At 35.4% G+C, this 15,659-nt stretch overlaps 7 non-coding genes across 7 annotated transcripts; all 7 read left to right on the top strand.

Moving 5' to 3' along the window:
* The first annotated feature begins 1,317 nt into the window (after window positions 1–1,317).
* TRNAC-GCA (transfer RNA cysteine (anticodon GCA)) lies at window positions 1,318–1,389 on the top strand. Its single transcript has one exon. It is a non-coding gene; the product is annotated as a tRNA-Cys (tRNA).
* A 1,585-nt stretch (window positions 1,390–2,974) lies between these two features.
* TRNAC-GCA (transfer RNA cysteine (anticodon GCA)) lies at window positions 2,975–3,046 on the top strand. Its single transcript has one exon. It is a non-coding gene; the product is annotated as a tRNA-Cys (tRNA).
* A 1,584-nt stretch (window positions 3,047–4,630) lies between these two features.
* TRNAC-GCA (transfer RNA cysteine (anticodon GCA)) lies at window positions 4,631–4,702 on the top strand. Its single transcript has one exon. It is a non-coding gene; the product is annotated as a tRNA-Cys (tRNA).
* A 1,585-nt stretch (window positions 4,703–6,287) lies between these two features.
* Window positions 6,288–6,359, top strand: TRNAC-GCA (transfer RNA cysteine (anticodon GCA)). The gene has a single exon. It is a non-coding gene; the product is annotated as a tRNA-Cys (tRNA).
* A 1,585-nt stretch (window positions 6,360–7,944) lies between these two features.
* TRNAC-GCA (transfer RNA cysteine (anticodon GCA)) lies at window positions 7,945–8,016 on the top strand. Its single transcript has one exon. It is a non-coding gene; the product is annotated as a tRNA-Cys (tRNA).
* A 3,241-nt stretch (window positions 8,017–11,257) lies between these two features.
* Window positions 11,258–11,329, top strand: TRNAC-GCA (transfer RNA cysteine (anticodon GCA)). The gene has a single exon. It is a non-coding gene; the product is annotated as a tRNA-Cys (tRNA).
* Window positions 11,330–14,572: 3,243 nt separating this feature from the next.
* On the top strand, window positions 14,573–14,644 carry TRNAC-GCA (transfer RNA cysteine (anticodon GCA)). Its single transcript has one exon. It is a non-coding gene; the product is annotated as a tRNA-Cys (tRNA).
* The last annotated feature ends 1,015 nt before the right edge of the window (window positions 14,645–15,659 follow it).

Raw genomic sequence — 15,659 nt, 5'->3', positions numbered from 1 at the left:
ATGGCAGAATTAAAAAAATTTTGGTGCAGCCATGTTTTGAACTTATACTGATTTTGCAATTAGTCCATAAGGCATACATGCATTCAGAACATCTGAGCCCACTGACCTAAAAATCAAATATTTTATTTTATTGCCAAAATGTATCTCAATCAGTTAGTTTTCAGAAATTATTAATATTGGTTTAGTGACAATTTGTATTTTAGTTCTCTTTGGCTTCCATAAAACAATGTCACAACTGGATTTCAAGATATACTACTCTGACTAGCACGAACAATAGTGGAGCTTTAGGATGATCAAAGTTTCTTTTTAAACATGCTCACAGATTATACCTACAGTATGTAAACTCTCTATTTATGCCCTGACTAATAACTCCAAACCTTTACCATAAAGAAACAGACTCATCTTCACCTCCTGCAGGACAAGAAATACAGTACAGTAACCTTTACATCAAGGCTGCAATGTGTATGGTCTTATAGTTAGAAAGATCAGGGGGTATAAATCAGTTGTTGAGCATTCGAGTGCATGTCGAGAGGTCCCTGGTTCAAATCCAGGTGCCCCCTATAATTTGCTTTTAATGTATAGCGTCCTTTTGCAGTCTATACCACGTTTGGGACTCAAGTAATGTAAAAACATACTCAAGTGGCAGTCAGGCAACAAAAAATGTTGACATTTCAACTTAATACTTTACCTCAGGAAAGTACAGTATCAGTGGCAGGTTTTTACAGCTACTTTTGATAGAGAATTATACAGCATAAAATAACTGTACATGAAGGATGAATGCTTTATTCCTAACTAACTTTGATAAATAAGGGAGTATTGGGCATTAACATGGCAGAATTCAAAATTATTTGGTACAGCCATGTTTTCAACTCCGACTGATTTTGCAATTAGTCCATAAGGCATACATGCATTCAGAACATTTGAGGGCACTGACCCAACATTCAAATATTTTATTTTCTTAGCAAAAATGTACCATGATAAAATAGTTTTCAGAAATTATTAATATTGGTTTGGTAACAATTTGTATTTTAGATCAGTTTTGCTTCAATAAAACAATGTCACAACTGGATTTCAATAAATCCTACTCTGACTAGCACTAACTATAGTGGAACTTTAGGATGATCAAAGTTTCTTTTTGAGTATGCTCACAGATTATACCTGCAGTATGTGAACTCTCTATTTATGCCCTGACTAATAACTCCAAAGCATTACCATAAAGAAACAGACTCATCTTCACCTCCTGCAGGACAAGAAATACAGTACAGTAACCTTTACATCAAGGCTGCAATGTGTATGTACTAATAGAGAAAAAGAGCAGTGGGTATAGCTCAGTGGTAGAGCATTCGACTGCAGATCGAGAGGTCCCTGGTTCAAATCCGGGTGCCCCCTATTACTTGCTTTTAATGTATAGCATCACTTTGCAGTCTACACCTCGTTTGGGACTCAAGTAATGTAAAAACATACTCAAGTGGTAGTCAGGCAACAAAAAATGTTGAAATGTCAATTTAATACTTTACCTCAGGTAAGTACAGTATCAGTGGCAGGTTTTGACTGCTACTTTTTATAGAGAATTATACAGGATATAATCACCATACATGAAGGATGAATGCTTTATTCCTAACTAACTTTGATAAATAAGGGAATATTGGGCATTAACATGGCAGAATTACAATTTTTTTGGTGCAGCCATGTTTTGAACTCATACTGATTTTGCAATTAGTCCATAAGGCATACATGCATACAGAACATCTGAGCCCACTGACCTAAAAATCAAATATTTTATTTTATTGCCAAAATGTATCTCAATCAGTTAGTTTTCAGAAATTATTAATATTGGTTTAGTGACAATTTGTATTTTAGTTCTCTTTGGCTTCCATAAAACAATGTCACAACTGGATTTCAATATATACTACTCTGACTAGCACAAACAATAGTGGAGCTTTAGGATGATCAAAGTTTCTTTTTAAAAATGCTCACAGATTATACCTACAGTATGTAAACTCTCTATTTATGCCCTGACTAATAACTCCAAACCTTTACCATAAAGAAACAGACTCATCTTCACCTCCTGCAGGACAAGAAATACAGTACAGTAACCTTTACATCAAGGCTGCAATGTGTATGGTCTTATAGTTAGAAAGACCAGGGGGTATAAATCAGTTGTTGAGCATTCGAGTGCATGTCGAGAGGTCCCTGGTTCAAATCCAGGTGCCCCCTATAATTTGCTTTTAATGTATAGCGTCCCTTTGCAGTCTATACCTCGTTTGGGACTCAAGTAATGTAAAAACATACTCAAGTGGCAGTCAGGCAACAAAAAATGTTGACATTTCAACTTAATACTTTACCTCAGGAAAGTACAGTATCAGTGGCAGGTTTTTACAGCTACTTTTGATAGAGAATTATACAGCATAAAATAACTGTACATGAAGGATGAATGCTTTATTCCTAACTAACTTTGATAAATAAGGGAGTATTGGGCATTAACATGGCAGAATTCAAAATTATTTGGTACAGCCATGTTTTCAACTCCGACTGATTTTGCAATCAGTCCATAAGGCATACATGCATTCAGAACATCTGAGCCCACTGACCCAACATTCAAATATTTTATTTTCTTAGCAAAAATGTACCATGATAAAATAGTTTTCAGAAATTATTAATATTGGTTTGGTAACAATTTGTATTTTAGATCAGTTTTGCTTCAATAAAACAATGTCACAACTGGATTTCAATAAATCCTACTCTGACTAGCACTAACTATAGTGGAACTTTAGGATGATCAAAGTTTCTTTTTGAGTAAGCTCACAGATTATACCTGCAGTATGTGAACTCTCTATTTATGCCCTGACTAATAACTCCAAAGCATTACCATAAAGAAACAGACTCATCTTCACCTCCTGCAGGACAAGAAATACAGTACAGTAACCTTTACATCAAGGCTACAATGTGTATGTGTTTATAGCGAGAAAGAGCAGGGGGTATAGCTCAGTGGTAGAGCATTCGACTGCAGATCGAGAGGTCCCTGGTTCAAATCCGGGTGCCCCCTATTACTTGCTTTTAATTTATAGCATCACTTTGCAGTCTATACCTCGTTTGGGACTCAAGTAATGTAAAAACATACTCAAGTGGCAGTCAGGCAACAAAAAATGGTGAAATGTCAACTTAATACTTTACTTCAGGAAAGTACAGTATCAGTGGCAGGTTTTGACTGCTAATTTGATAGAGAATTATACAGGATAAAATCACTATACATGAAGGATGAATGCTTTATTCCTAACTAACTTTGATAAATAAGGGAGTATTGGGCATTAACATGGCAGAATTAAAAAAAATTTGGTGCAGCCATGTTTTGAACTTATACTGATTTTGCAATTAGTCCATAAGGCATACATGCATTCAGAACATCTGAGCCCACTGACCTAAAAATCAAATATTTTATTTTATTGCCAAAATGTATCTCAATCAGTTAGTTTTCAGAAATTATTAATATTGGTTTAGTGACAATTTGTATTTTAGTTCTCTTTGGCTTCCATAAAACAATGTCACAACTGGATTTCAATATATACTACTCTGACTAGCACAAACAATAGTGGAGCTTTAGGATGATCAAAGTTTCTTTTTAAAAATGCTCACAGATTATACCTACAGTATGTAAACTCTCTATTTATGCCCTGACTAATAACTCCAAACCTTTACCATAAAGAAACAGACTCATCTTCACCTCCTGCAGGACAAGAAATACAGTACAGTAACCTTTACATCAAGGCTGCAATGTGTATGGTCTTATAGTTAGAAAGACCAGGGGGTATAAATCAGTTGTTGAGCATTCGAGTGCATGTCGAGAGGTCCCTGGTTCAAATCCAGGTGCCCCCTATAATTTGCTTTTAATGTATAGCGTCCCTTTGCAGTCTATACCTCGTTTGGGACTCAAGTAATGTAAAAACATACTCAAGTGGCAGTCAGGCAACAAAAAATGTTGACATTTCAACTTAATACTTTACCTCAGGAAAGTACAGTATCAGTGGCAGGTTTTTACAGCTACTTTTGATAGAGAATTATACAGCATAAAATAACTGTACATGAAGGATGAATGCTTTATTCCTAACTAACTTTGATAAATAAGGGAGTATTGGGCATTAACATGGCAGAATTCAAAATTATTTGGTACAGCCATGTTTTCAACTCCGACTGATTTTGCAATCAGTCCATAAGGCATACATGCATTCAGAACATCTGAGCCCACTGACCCAACATTCAAATATTTTATTTTCTTAGCAAAAATGTACCATGATAAAATAGTTTTCAGAAATTATTAATATTGGTTTGGTAACAATTTGTATTTTAGATCAGTTTTGCTTCAATAAAACAATGTCACAACTGGATTTCAATAAATCCTACTCTGACTAGCACTAACTATAGTGGAACTTTAGGATGATCAAAGTTTCTTTTTGAGTAAGCTCACAGATTATACCTGCAGTATGTGAACTCTCTATTTATGCCCTGACTAATAACTCCAAAGCATTACCATAAAGAAACAGACTCATCTTCACCTCCTGCAGGACAAGAAATACAGTACAGTAACCTTTACATCAAGGCTGCAATGTGTATGTGTTTATAGCGAGAAAGAGCAGGGGGTATAGCTCAGTGGTTGAGCATTCGACTGCAGATCGAGAGGTCCCTGGTTCAAATCCGGGTGCCCCCTATTACTTGCTTTTAATTTATAGCATCACTTTGCAGTCTATACCTCGTTTGGGACTCAAGTAATGTAAAAACATACTCAAGTGGCAGTCAGGCAACAAAAAATTTTGAAATGTCAACTTAATACTTTACCTCAGGTAAGTACAGTATCAGTGGCAGGTTTTGACTGCTACTTTTTATAGAGAATTATACAGGATAAAATCACCATACATGAAGGATGAATGCTTTATTCCTAACTAACTTTGATAAATAAGGGAATATTGGGCATTAACATGGCAGAATTACAATTTTTTTGGTGCAGCCATGTTTGGAACTCATACTGATTTTGCAATTAGTCCATAAGGCATACATGCATACAGAACATCTGAGCCCACTGACCTAAAAATCAAATATTTTATTTTATTGCCAAAATGTATCTCAATCAGTTGGTTTTCAGAAATTATTAATATTGGTTTAGTGACAATTTGTATTTTAGTTCTCTTTGGCTTCCATAAAACAATGTCACAACTGGATTTCAATATATACTACTCTGACTAGCACATACAATAGTGGAGCTTTAGGATGATCAAAGTTTCTTTTTAAAAATGCTCACAGATTATACCTACAGTATGTAAACTCTCTATTTATGCCCTGACTAATAACTCCAAACCTTTACCATAAAGAAACAGACTCATCTTCACCTCCTGCAGGACAAGAAACACAGTACAGTAACCTTTACATCAAGGCTGCAATGTGTATGGTCTTATAGTTAGAAAGACCAGGGGGTATAAATCAGTTGTTGAGCATTCGAGTGCATGTCGAGAGGTCCCTGGTTCAAATCCAGGTGCCCCCTATAATTTGCTTTTAATGTATAGCGTCCCTTTGCAGTCTATACCTCGTTTGGGACTCAAGTAATGTAAAAACATACTCAAGTGGCAGTCAGGCAACAAAAAATGTTGACATTTCAACTTAATACTTTACCTCAGGAAAGTACAGTATCAGTGGCAGGTTTTTACAGCTACTTTTGATAGAGAATTATACAGCATAAAATAACTGTGCATGAAGGATGAATGCTTTATTCCTAACTAACTTTGATAAATAAGGGAGTATTGGGCATTAACATGGCAGAATTCAAAATTATTTGGTACAGCCATGTTTTCAACTCCGACTGATTTTGCAATTAGTCCATAAGGCATACATGCATTCAGAACATTTGAGGCCACTGACCCAACATTCAAATATTTTATTTTCTTAGCAAAAATGTACCATGATAAAATAGTTTTCAGAAATTATTAATATTGGTTTGGTAACAATTTGTATTTTAGATCAGTTTTGCTTCAATAAAACAATGTCACAACTGGATTTCAATAAATCCTACTCTGACTAGCACTAACTATAGTGGAACTTTAGGATGATCAAAGTTTCTTTTTGAGTATGCTCACAGATTATACCTGCAGTATGTGAACTCTCTATTTATGCCCTGACTAATAACTCCAAAGCATTACCATAAAGAAACAGACTCATCTTCACCTCCTGCAGGACAAGAAATACAGTACAGTAACCTTTACATCAAGGCTGCAATGTGTATGTACTAATAGAGAGAAAGAGCAGTGGGTATAGCTCAGTGGTAGAGCATTCGACTGCAGATCGAGAGGTCCCTGGTTCAAATCCGGGTGCCCCCTATTACTTGCTTTTAATGTATAGCATCACTTTGCAGTCTATACCTCGTTTGGGACTCAAGTAATGTAAAAACATACTCAAGTGGCAGTCAGGCAACAAAAAATTTTGAAATGTCAACTTAATACTTTACCTCAGGTAAGTACAGTATCAGTGGCAGGTTTTGACTGCTACTTTTTATAGAGAATTATACAGGATAAAATCACCATACATGAAGGATGAATGCTTTATTCCTAACTAACTTTGATAAATAAGGGAATATTGGGCATTAACATGGCAGAATTACAATTTTTTTGGTGCAGCCATGTTTGGAACTCATACTGATTTTGCAATTAGTCCATAAGGCATACATGCATACAGAACATCTGAGCCCACTGACCTAAAAATCAAATATTTTATTTTATTGCCAAAATGTATCTCAATCAGTTAGTTTTCAGAAATTATTAATATTGGTTTAGTGACAATTTGTATTTTAGTTCTCTTTGGCTTCCATAAAACAATGTCACAACTGGATTTCAATATATACTACTCTGACTAGCACAAACAATAGTGGAGCTTTAGGATGATCAAAGTTTCTTTTTAAAAATGCTCACAGATTATACCTACAGTATGTAAACTCTCTATTTATGCCCTGACTAATAACTCCAAACCTTTACCATAAAGAAACAGACTCATCTTCACCTCCTGCAGGACAAGAAATACAGTACAGTAACCTTTACATCAAGGCTGCAATGTGTATGGTCTTATAGTTAGAAAGACCAGGGGGTATAAATCAGTTGTTGAGCATTCGAGTGCATGTCGAGAGGTCCCTGGTTCAAATCCAGGTGCCCCCTATAATTTGCTTTTAATGTATAGCGTCCCTTTGCAGTCTATACCTCGTTTGGGACTCAAGTAATGTAAAAACATACTCAAGTGGCAGTCAGGCAACAAAAAATGTTGACATTTCAACTTAATACTTTACCTCAGGAAAGTACAGTATCAGTGGCAGGTTTTTACAGCTACTTTTGATAGAGAATTATACAGCATAAAATAACTGTACATGAAGGATGAATGCTTTATTCCTAACTAACTTTGATAAATAAGGGAGTATTGGGCATTAACATGGCAGAATTCAAAATTATTTGGTACAGCCATGTTTTCAACTCCGACTGATTTTGCAATCAGTCCATAAGGCATACATGCATTCAGAACATCTGAGCCCACTGACCCAACATTCAAATATTTTATTTTCTTAGCAAAAATTTACCATGATAAAATAGTTTTCAGAAATTATTAATATTGGTTTGGTAACAATTTGTATTTTAGATCAGTTTTGCTTCAATAAAACAATGTCACAACTGGATTTCAATAAATCCTACTCTGACTAGCACTAACTATAGTGGAACTTTAGGATGATCAAAGTTTCTTTTTGAGTAAGCTCACAGATTATACCTGCAGTATGTGAACTCTCTATTTATGCCCTGACTAATAACTCCAAAGCATTACCATAAAGAAACAGACTCATCTTCACCTCCTGCAGGACAAGAAATACAGTACAGTAACCTTTACATCAAGGCTGCAATGTGTATGTGTTTATAGCGAGAAAGAGCAGGGGGTATAGCTCAGTGGTTGAGCATTCGACTGCAGATCGAGAGGTCCCTGGTTCAAATCCGGGTGCCCCCTATTACTTGCTTTTAATTTATAGCATCACTTTGCAGTCTATACCTCGTTTGGGACTCAAGTAATGTAAAAACATACTCAAGTGGCAGTCAGGCAACAAAAAATGGTGAAATGTCAACTTAATACTTTACTTCAGGAAAGTACAGTATCAGTGGCAGGTTTTGACTGCTAATTTGATAGAGAATTATACAGGATAAAATCACTATACATGAAGGATGAATGCTTTATTCCTAACTAACTTTGATAAATAAGGGAGTATTGGGCATTAACATGGCAGAATTAAAAAATTTTTGGTGCAGCCATGTTTTGAACTCATACTGATTTTGCAATTAGTCCATAAGGCATACATGCATTCAGAACATCTGAGCCCACTGACCTAAAAATCAAATATTTTATTTTATTGCCAAAATGTATCTCAATCAGTTAGTTTTCAGAAATTATTAATATTGGTTTAGTGACAATTTGTATTTTAGTTCTCTTTGGCTTCCATAAAACAATGTCACAACTGGATTTCAAGATATACTACTCTGACTAGCACGAACAATAGTGGAGCTTTAGGATGATCAAAGTTTCTTTTTAAACATGCTCACAGATTATACCTACAGTATGTAAACTCTCTATTTATGCCCTGACTAATAACTCCAAACCTTTACCATAAAGAAACAGACTCATCTTCACCTCCTGCAGGACAAGAAATACAGTACAGTAACCTTTACATCAAGGCTGCAATGTGTATGGTCTTATAGTTAGAAAGATCAGGGGGTATAAATCAGTTGTTGAGCATTCGAGTGCATGTCGAGAGGTCCCTGGTTCAAATCCAGGTGCCCCCTATAATTTGCTTTTAATGTATAGCGTCCTTTTGCAGTCTATACCACGTTTGGGACTCAAGTAATGTAAAAACATACTCAAGTGGCAGTCAGGCAACAAAAAATGTTGACATTTCAACTTAATACTTTACCTCAGGAAAGTACAGTATCAGTGGCAGGTTTTTACAGCTACTTTTGATAGAGAATTATACAGCATAAAATAACTGTACATGAAGGATGAATGCTTTATTCCTAACTAACTTTGATAAATAAGGGAGTATTGGGCATTAACATGGCAGAATTCAAAATTATTTGGTACAGCCATGTTTTCAACTCCGACTGATTTTGCAATTAGTCCATAAGGCATACATGCATTCAGAACATTTGAGGGCACTGACCCAACATTCAAATATTTTATTTTCTTAGCAAAAATGTACCATGATAAAATAGTTTTCAGAAATTATTAATATTGGTTTGGTAACAATTTGTATTTTAGATCAGTTTTGCTTCAATAAAACAATGTCACAACTGGATTTCAATAAATCCTACTCTGACTAGCACTAACTATAGTGGAACTTTAGGATGATCAAAGTTTCTTTTTGAGTATGCTCACAGATTATACCTGCAGTATGTGAACTCTCTATTTATGCCCTGACTAATAACTCCAAAGCATTACCATAAAGAAACAGACTCATCTTCACCTCCTGCAGGACAAGAAATACAGTACAGTAACCTTTACATCAAGGCTGCAATGTGTATGTACTAATAGAGAGAAAGAGCAGTGGGTATAGCTCAGTGGTAGAGCATTCGACTGCAGATCAAGAGGTCCATGGTTCAAATCTGGGTGCCCCCTATTATTTGCTTTTAATGTATAGCATCACTTTGCAGTCTATACCTCGTTTGGGACTCAAGTAATGTAAAAACATACTCAAGTGGCAGTCAGGCAACAAAAAATTTTGAAATGTCAACTTAATACTTTACCTCAGGTAAGTACAGTATCAGTGGCAGGTTTTGACTGCTACTTTTTATAGAGAATTATACAGGATAAAATCACTATACATGAAGGATGAATGCTTTATTCCTAACTAACTTTGATAAATAAGGGAATATTGGGCATTAACATGGCAGAATTACAATTTTTTTGGTGCAGCCATGTTTGGAACTCATACTGATTTTGCAATTAGTCCATAAGGCATACATGCATACAGAACATCTGAGCCCACTGACCTAAAAATCAAATATTTTATTTTATTGCCAAAATGTATCTCAATCAGTTAGTTTTCAGAAATTATTAATATTGGTTTAGTGACAATTTGTATTTTAGTTCTCTTTGGCTTCCATAAAACAATGTCACAACTGGATTTCAATATATACTACTCTGACTAGCACAAACAATAGTGGAGCTTTAGGATGATCAAAGTTTCTTTTTAAAAATGCTCACAGATTATACCTACAGTATGTAAACTCTCTATTTATGCCCTGACTAATAACTCCAAACCTTTACCATAAAGAAACAGACTCATCTTCACCTCCTGCAGGACAAGAAATACAGTACAGTAACCTTTACATCAAGGCTGCAATGTGTATGGTCTTATAGTTAGAAAGACCAGGGGGTATAAATCAGTTGTTGAGCATTCGAGTGCATGTCGAGAGGTCCCTGGTTCAAATCCAGGTGCCCCCTATAATTTGCTTTTAATGTATAGCGTCCCTTTGCAGTCTATACCACGTTTGGGACTCAAGTAATGTAAAAACATACTCAAGTGGCAGTCAGGCAACAAAAAATGTTGACATTTCAACTTAATACTTTACCTCAGGAAAGTACAGTATCAGTGGCAGGTTTTTACAGCTACTTTTGATAGAGAATTATACAGCATAAAATAACTGTACATGAAGGATGAATGCTTTATTCCTAACTAACTTTGATAAATAAGGGAGTATTGGGCATTAACATGGCAGAATTAAAAATTATTTGGTACAGCCATGTTTTCAACTCCGACTGATTTTGCAATTAGTCCATAAGGCATACATGCATTCAGAACATCTGAGCCCACTGACCCAAAATTCAAATATTTTATTTTCTTAGCAAAAATGTACCATGATAAAATAGTTTTCAGAAATTATTAATATTGGTTTGGTAACAATTTGTATTTTAGATCAGTTTTGCTTCAATAAAACAATGTCACAACTGGATTTGAATAAATCCTACTCTGACTAGCACTAACTATAGTGGAACTTTAGGATGATCAAAGTTTCTTTTTGAGTAAGCTCACAGATTATACCTGCAGTATGTGAACTCTCTATTTATGCCCTGACTAATAACTCCAAAGCATTACCATAAAGAAACAGACTCATCTTCACCTCCTGCAGGACAAGAAATACAGTACAGTAACCTTTACATCAAGGCTGCAATGTGTATGTGTTTATAGTGAGAAAGAGCAGGGGGTATAGCTCAGTGGTAGAGCATTCGACTGCAGATCGAGAGGTCCCTGGTTCAAATCCGGGTGCCCCCTATTACTTGCTTTTAATTTATAGCATCACTTTGCAGTCTATACCTCGTTTGGGACTCAAGTAATGTAAAAACATACTCAAGTGGCAGTCAGGCAACAAAAAATGTTGAAATGTCAACTTAATACTTTACCTCAGGAAAGTACAGTATCAGTGGCAGGTTTTGACTGCTAATTTGATAGAGAATTATACAGGATAAAATCACTATACATGAAGGATGAATGCTTTATTCCTAACTAACTTTGATAAATAAGGGAGTATTGGGCATTAACATGGCAGAATTAAAAAATTTTTGGTGCAGCCATGTTTTGAACTCATACTGATTTTGCAATTAGTCCATAAGGCATACATGCATTCAGAACATCTGAGCCCACTGACCCAAAATTCAAATATTTTATTTTCTTAGCAAAAATGTACCATGATAAAATAGTTTTCAGAAATTATTAATATTGGTTTGGTAACAATTTGTATTTTAGTTCTCTTTGGCTTCCATAAAACAATGTCACAACTGGATTTCAATATATACTACTCTGACTAGCACAAACAATAGTGGAGCTTTAGGATGATCAAAGTTTCTTTTTAAAAATGCTCACAGATTATACCTACAGTATGTAAACTCTCTATTTATGCCCTGACTAATAACTCCAAACCTTTACCATAAAGAAACAGACTCATCTTCACCTCCTGCAGGACAAGAAATACAGTACAGTAACCTTTACATCAAGGCTGCAATGTGTATGGTCTTATAGTTAGAAAGACCAGGGGGTATAAATCAGTTGTTGAGCTTTCGAGTGCATGTCGAGAGGTCCCTGGTTCAAATCCAGGTGCCCCCTATAATTTGCTTTTAATGTATAGCGTCCCTTTGCAGTCTATACCTCGTTTGGGACTCAAGTAATGTAAAAACATACTCAAGTGGCAGTAAGGCAACAAAAAATGTTGACATTTCAACTTAATACTTTACCTCAGGAAAGTACAGTATCAGTGGCAGGTTTTTACAGCTACTTTTGATAGAGAATTATACAGCATAAAATAACTGTACATGAAGGATGAATGCTTTATTCCTAACTAACTTTGATAAATAAGGAAGTATTGGGCATTAACATGGCAGAATTCAAAATTATTTGGTACAGCCATGTTTTCAACTCCGACTGATTTTGCAATTAGTCCATAAGGCATACATGCATTCAGAACATCTGAGCCCACTGACCCAAAATTCAAATATTTTATTTTCTTAGCAAAAATGTACCATGATAAAATAGTTTTCAGAAATTATTAATATTGGTTTGGTAACAATTTGTATTTTAGATCAGTTTTGCTTCAATAAAACAATGTCACAACTGGATTTGAATAAATCCTACTCTGACTAGCACTAACTATAGTGGAACTTTCGGATGATCAAAGTTTTTTTTTGAGTAAACTCACAGATTATACCTGCAGTATGTGAACTCTCTATTTATGCCCTGACTAATAACTCCAAAGCATTACCATAAAGAAACAGACTCATCTTCACCTCCTGCAGGACAAGAAATACAGTACAGTAACCTTTACATCAAGGCTGCAATGTGTATGTGTTTATAGTGAGCAAGAGCAGGGGGTATAGCTCAGTGGTAGAGTATTCGACTGCAGATCGAGAGGTCTGTTGTTCAAATCCGGGTGCCCCCTATTACTTGCTTTTAATGTATAGCATCACTTTGCAGTCTATACCTCGTTTGGGACTCAAGTAATGTAAAAACATACTCAAGTGGTAGTCAGGCAACAAAAAATGTTGAAATGTCAACTTAATACTTTACCTCAGGTAAGTACAGAATCAGTGGCAGGTTTTGACTGCTACTTTTTATAGAGAATTATACAGGATAAAATCATCATACATGAAGGATGAATGCTTTATTCCTAACTAACTTTGATAAATAAGGGAATATTGGGCATTAACATGGCAGAATTACAATTTTTTTTGGTGCAGCCATGTTTTGAACTCATACTGATTTTGCAATTAGTCCATAAGGCATACATGCATACAGAACATCTGAGCCCACTGACCTAAAAATCAAATATTTTATTTTATTGCCAAAATGTATCTCAATCAGTTAGTTTTCAGAAATTATTAATATTGGTTTAGTGACAATTTGTATTTTAGTTCTCTTTGGCTTCCATAAAACAATGTCACAACTGGATTTCAATATATACTACTCTGACTAGCACAAACAACAGTAGAGCTTTAGGATGATCAAAGTTTCTTTTTAAAAATGCTCACAGATTATACCTACAGTATGTAAACTCTCTATTTATGCCCTGACTAATAACTCCAAACCTTTACCATAAAGAAACAGACTCATCTTCACCTCCTGCAGGACAAGAAATACAGTACAGTAACCTTTACATCAAGGCTGCAATGTGTATGGTCTTATAGTTAGAAAGACCAGGGGGTATAAATCAGTTGTTGAGCATTCGAGTGCATGTCGAGAGGTCCCTGGTTCAAATCCAGGTGCCCCCTATAATTTGCTATTAATGTATAGCGTCCCTTTGCAGTCTATACCTCGTTTGGGACTCAAGTAATGTAAAAACATACTCAAGTGGCAGTCAGGCAACAAAAAATGTTGACATTTCAACTTAATACTTTACCTCAGGAAAGTACAGTATCAGTGGCAGGTTTTTACAGCTACTTTTGATAGAGAATTATACAGCATAAAATAACTGTACATGAAGGATGAATGCTTTATTCCTAACTAACTTTGATAAATAAGGGAGTATTGGGCATTAACATGGCAGAATTCAAAATTATTTGGTACAGCCATGTTTTCAACTCCGACTGATTTTGCAATTAGTCCATAAGGCATACATGCATTCAGAACATCTGAGCCCACTGACCCAAAATTCAAATATTTTATTTTCTTAGCAAAAATGTACCATGATAAAATAGTTTTCAGAAATTATTAATATTGGTTTGGTAACAATTTGTATTTTAGATCAGTTTTGCTTCAATAAAACAATGTCACAACTGGATTTGAATAAATCCTACTCTGACTAGCACTAACTATAGTGGAACTTTAGGATGATCAAAGTTTCTTTTTGAGTAAGCTCACAGATTATACCTGCAGTATGTGAACTCTCTATTTATGCCCTGACTAATAACTCCAAAGCATTACCATAAAGAAACAGACTCATCTTCACCTCCTGCAGGACAAGAAATACAGTACAGTAACCTTTACATCAAGGCTGCAATGTGTATGTGTTTATAGTGAGAAAGAGCAGGGGGTATAGCTCAGTGGTAGAGCATTCGACTGCAGATCGAGAGGTCCCTGGTTCAAATCCGGGTGCCCCCTATTACTTGCTTTTAATTTATAGCATCACTTTGCAGTCTATACCTCGTTTGGGACTCAAGTAATGTAAAAACATACTCAAGTGGCAGTCAGGCAACAAAAAATGTTGAAATGTCAACTTAATACTTTACCTCAGGAAAGTACAGTATCAGTGGCAGGTTTTGACTGCTAATTTGATAGAGAATTATACAGGATAAAATCACTATACATGAAGGATGAATGCTTTATTCCTAACTAACTTTGATAAATAAGGGAGTATTGGGCATTAACATGGCAGAATTAAAAAAATTTTGGTGCAGCCATGTTTTGAACTCATACTGATTTTGCAATTAGTCCATAAGGCATACATGCATTCAGAACATCTGAGCCCACTGACCCAAAATTCAAATATTTTATTTTCTTAGCAAAAATGTACCATGATAAAATAGTTTTCAGAAATTATTAATATTGGTTTGGTAACAATTTGTATTTTAGTTCTCTTTGGCTTCCATAAAACAATGTCACAACTGGATTTCAATATATACTACTCTGACTAGCACAAACAATAGTGGAGCTTTAGGATGATCAAAGTTTCTTTTTAAAAATGCTCACAGATTATACCTACAGTATGTAAACTCTCTATTTATGCCCTGACTAATAACTCCAAACCTTTACCATAAAGAAACAGACTCATCTTCACCTCCTGCAGGACAAGAAATACAGTACAGTAACCTTTACATCAAGGCTGCAATGTGTATGGTCTTATAGTTAGAAAGACCAGGGGGTATAAATCAGTTGTTGAGCTTTCGAGTGCATGTCGAGAGGTCCCTGGTTCAAATCCAGGTGCCCCCTATAATTTGCTTTTAATGTATAGCGTCCCTTTGCAGTCTATACCTCGTTTGGGACTCAAGTAATGTAAAAACATACTCAAGTGGCAGTAAGGCAACAAAAAATGTTGACATTTCAACTTAATACTTTACCTCAGGAAAGTACAGTATCAGTGGCAGGTTTTTACAGCTACTTTTGATAGAGAATTATA

Source organism: Pseudophryne corroboree, chromosome 1, assembly GCF_028390025.1.
Source record: "Pseudophryne corroboree isolate aPseCor3 chromosome 1, aPseCor3.hap2, whole genome shotgun sequence".
NCBI classification, from domain to species: Eukaryota; Metazoa; Chordata; class Amphibia; order Anura; family Myobatrachidae; genus Pseudophryne; species Pseudophryne corroboree.
This window is presented reverse-complemented; position numbering and strand designations above follow the sequence as displayed.